This window comes from Notamacropus eugenii, chromosome 2 (genome assembly GCF_028372415.1).
Source record: "Notamacropus eugenii isolate mMacEug1 chromosome 2, mMacEug1.pri_v2, whole genome shotgun sequence".
Classification (NCBI taxonomy): domain Eukaryota; kingdom Metazoa; phylum Chordata; class Mammalia; order Diprotodontia; family Macropodidae; genus Notamacropus; species Notamacropus eugenii.
Genome location: NC_092873.1, coordinates 280,164,454 through 280,168,934, shown reverse-complemented (window position 1 = coordinate 280,168,934; position 4,481 = coordinate 280,164,454). Strand labels below are relative to the sequence as shown.

The 4,481-nt window shown below is 35.5% G+C and overlaps 1 pseudogene; it reads right to left on the bottom strand.

Annotated features, from left to right (window-relative positions):
* Window positions 1-3,388: 3,388 nt before the first annotated feature.
* Window positions 3,389-4,084, bottom strand: LOC140522978 (ATP synthase F(0) complex subunit B1, mitochondrial pseudogene; annotated as a pseudogene).
* Between the last annotated feature and the right edge of the window lie 397 nt (window positions 4,085-4,481).

The following is a 4,481-nucleotide window of genomic DNA, read 5'->3' as shown; positions in this document are numbered from 1 at the left end:
ATGTATCACCTTTGTAGAGGACCTGATTTTGTCTGCCTACATACACACACACACACACACACACACACAGATATATGTATATATATATATATATATATATATATATATATATATATATATATATATACATCAATTGTTGTAAATTTCCATACTATATAAAAAGATCTGTCTATGTACAACAATGCAACCCACTCCTCAAGTGTCATATTAATCCTAAATACTGAATAAACAACAAATAACTGATAAAAAAAATAGTATGAATTGCAAACACATTTGAAACACAATTGAAACACTTCAAACAACTGATTATTTCCAAATTAATTTCCTTGGCCTTATATTAGATTGAAAGCATATAGAAAAATACAAATTTTTGCTACTACTATACATGTATAAGGCTGCAGATAATACAGGATAGTACTTTTTTCCCCATTGCGTGCCTTCAGTTAAATCTTCCAACAACCCTTTGATGTAGATAATCTACATAATATTACCACTTTTCACAAATAAGAAAACTGGTACTCAGAGAGATTCCATTAGTGACTCATTGTTACATAGCCAGTAAATATCAAAGTTGAGATTTGAACTCGTATCTTCCTGACTCCAACACCTTACTTGATCTTTATACCATCCTTGTTGTGAAGGTATTATTAACACTGCTACTTTACAGATGAGAAAACTGAGGCCCTGAGATATTAAGTAATTTACTAGAATCACATAGTTTAAATATTTGCAGTGGGATTTGACCCCAGATCTTTTGACCCCAAGTCCAGTGCTCTATCTACTAAATCATGTGTCTGTATACTTTGTTATGGTATATCTCTGAACTAGAAACAGTGGGAAACCCAGCAAGTTAATAAAATCCTAGATTTAGAGCTAAAAGTTACCTTAGAGGTAATATAATCTAACCCTCTCATTTTCAGATGATACTGGATTCGAGAGGATTAGCAATTTGCCTAGACCTCAACAGGTAGAGTTAGAACTAGGATTGAATGCAGGTTCTCTGCCTCTAAATCCAGCATTCTTTCCACTCCACCATGTTTCCTATTATAAAGCAATACTTGAATTATCTATATTATAACCATGGATGAAGCAGAAATAGCACTGGATCCCTATCTAGAAATAGTACTTTGGATCCAGTTTTTTTTCTATGCAAACTAGGTCACATTTCAACATTTCTATGCCAACTGAGTCCTCTCTTGGCAGGCATCCCATTATTTCTGCAGGCAACATTTATAGTAGTTAGTATTGTTGGAACAATAATGGTGAGGCCTACACTAATCCCTTAATTCTGAATGAAATCATATTCATAGAGCTGATTTGCATAATCCATTTTTTAGATTAAGGCTTATACAAGTCAGGAAATCTTGCAAAGTCAACAACACAAGATAAACATTTTCTAAAAGATGTGACTATTTCAAGGGTGCTTAGGTCTAATCCTTCTTATTGGGTAAAATACTGCTTAGTAATGGACATATTTTAAGATCTGATAGAAATTTCCATTCAGAAATTATCTTTACAAAATGATGAGCCTATTATGATGAGCTATTTTTTCCCAGTTTAATCTTTTTCTTGAAAATACATTTTGGTTGGAGATACAGATGATAATCAAACTAATATTTAGGCTATTCTAACATTAAAAGGCTGACTTGTATGGGGAGAATTTAATGACTAAGTCACAGTAGAAAAATTGAACTGATTTAAATATGATATGTTTCATATTCCTCTAGTTCATTTTCTAAATAAGTCCTGTAGTTAACATTTTATGGCAAAGTAACATGGAATTAATCACTTTGCTCCTTAATTCCAACTGTGTAGACTAAAAATCTGAATAATTTAGGCCTCCCTGGGATATATTTTCTTAACAGCAGGGTCCTACTTGGTATTTTTAAGTTTTTATTATCTGTATATTTGCAAATATATGCAGTAATCATAATTTTATTAGTAAAATTTTGCTGTTCTCTGATCAGTCTTGTCCAACTCTTTATGACCTCATTTTGATTTTTTGTGGCAAAGATACTGGGATGGTTTGCCATTTCCTTCTCCTGTTCATACAGATGAGGAAACTACAACAAACAAAGTTAAATGATTTGCCCAAGGTCACACAACTAATAAGCATCTGAGGCTGAATTTAAACTCAGTTTTTCCTGTCTTTAGGCCTGGTGCTCTCTCCACTGCCATGTATGTACATTCTTTGAACTTTGGTACTATACGTATTACTTTCTCCATTAGTGTACATGAAACTCCTCTATGCCTTCTCATTCTGACAACTATTTTTTGTATCTTTCCATGAGTCTCCCATTCTGCTGTGAAAAGTGTTATCAACAAGCATTTATTAAATACTTTGTCAGTTTTGGAGTTGGGAAAAGCATGACTTCTTAATGACAGCAGTAAACTATTAAAGCACCTGCTCTCTGAAAGGCAGTATGGGGATACATAGAGATATTATTCCATCTACTCCCACCAAAGCTAATGCTGGATTAACTGCCTATGTGCTTGAAGCTTGAGTTCTCACTCAATTGTGCCTGTACAAACTCACCTGCCTATGCTAACCTTAACCAGCTCACCTGCTCTGCATATCTGCACGTAGTACCAACTATCCCAACTTCCATATACTCCCTAGTTCTTTCCCAGGCTTTGTGCTTAAAGTCTAGGGGAAAAGGATATTCTAGTAATAATTCATAACCCTCTAAATACAACTGCCTCATTTGCCAGCCCAAGATATTATTGCTAATGAAAAATATCTATGATCATTTGCATACAAAAAAGAACATAAAAGAGCATTGTATATGAAACCATGAATCCGTATTACATAAAACATTTTGGGGTATATAATAAATTTAACATGGTAGTTCAAAACTGTCCTGCTTGTCTATTCTGAACTTCCTTCTATCACGTTTTTAAATTTTTTTAAAATTTTAGACAAATACTAAAATTTAAATACATGACAAGAAAAGTAAAAGAAACATTATATACTTAAATATAAAATAAGAAAAAATATCATGTGCACAGCAGAATATAGGAGAGAATTCAGAATATATAGCAATAACTTATCATTTCAAGAAAGCTTATATATTAAATACTATGCGTTATGTTGAAAGCTGTCTATCTTTTCTTTGCTTCCTTATAGGTTTTCTTTTGTTCTGTGCTGTACACTTCTTAATTTGTTCTTTTTTCCTCCCCTCTACCCAACACCCCAAGGCAATAACTGTGCATGGATATATTTATACATAGGTATTGATATATACATACACATATACATACATTCATACATACATATATAAATATATACTTTCCATAAGAGATTCTACTGCTAATCCTGTTTTTGTTTGTTCATGTCTCTTCTAACTCCTGTACCTTACTTTTACCTGCTGCTTCGCCTTCCTATTACTTAAACTGTGATGCACTTGACAATTGTTTCCTTTTCCTGCTCTTCCTCCACCCACGAGACATGTGTTCTTGCCCCTTACGTCTCATCATGTTCTGCTTTGCGATCTGATAGTCCAGTCAAATTCTTCACCTCTGTGTACACTTCGTGCAGCCTCTCACGGTAAAAGACTTGGAGTGTCATGGCAGTGTTGCTCCTCTGGACATCAAAAAGGTCGTGACGCTTGGCAGCCAGGGCTTGCTGTTTCTTTGGCAAGTCAATTGCATCTTGGATATTTTGTAGGGAAGCCTGTTTCAGCCCTTCTGCCTCAACCATCTGGTCCTCTCTGAGTGTATCAGCAAAAGCTGCTACAGAGGCACCATATTTTTTAACTTTGTAAATGAGGAGTCCCAATGTTGACATGACAGCAAATGTATCAGCAGTAATAACATTTCTTTGGAGAGAAAAAAACAGGGTAAGTCCTATGCCCAATACATAAGGATCTGTAACTCCAGTTTTAGGATATATAAACTCAAAGAATTCCTCAGGAATCAACCCATGACGAACTTTCCCTCCGAGCTCTGGAAGAGGAGGAAAAGGAGTCAGACGAGGAGAAGCTGTGTGAAAAATTCTGGTTGCGTGAAGCACACCTGGAGCCAGCGGGTCCTTGAGCGCCCGAACCACGGAGCCAGCAGTGTGCAGCCCGAGCCGGGACAGCATGTTGAGCCAGGGTCTGGGCAGCCGCCTATGTGTCCTTGTGACCCAGGCGGAGAACTGTTTCTTTTTAAATATACTCTTCCAGGATGTATCCATGTATTTTCCCCTCTTAAACCCATTCCCGATGAAAGCAGGTTTACAGAACTAACAGCCCCCTCCCCAGTCTGATTGCTCTGTATTGATTCTTCCTCTTGCACCTCATTTGTATAATTTTTTTTTAGCTGTTCTTGAAAAGTTTTACTTTTTTAAAAGTCATGTCATATTCAGATCTACCCCAATTTTTCCTATAAGCTACCTTATTACTAGTAACAATCTTAGACATAGGTTTTACATTTTCCATACCTTATATTTCTCTTGCTTCTTTCTATGTCAAATCTTCTATTGAGTTCAGGGTTTTTGT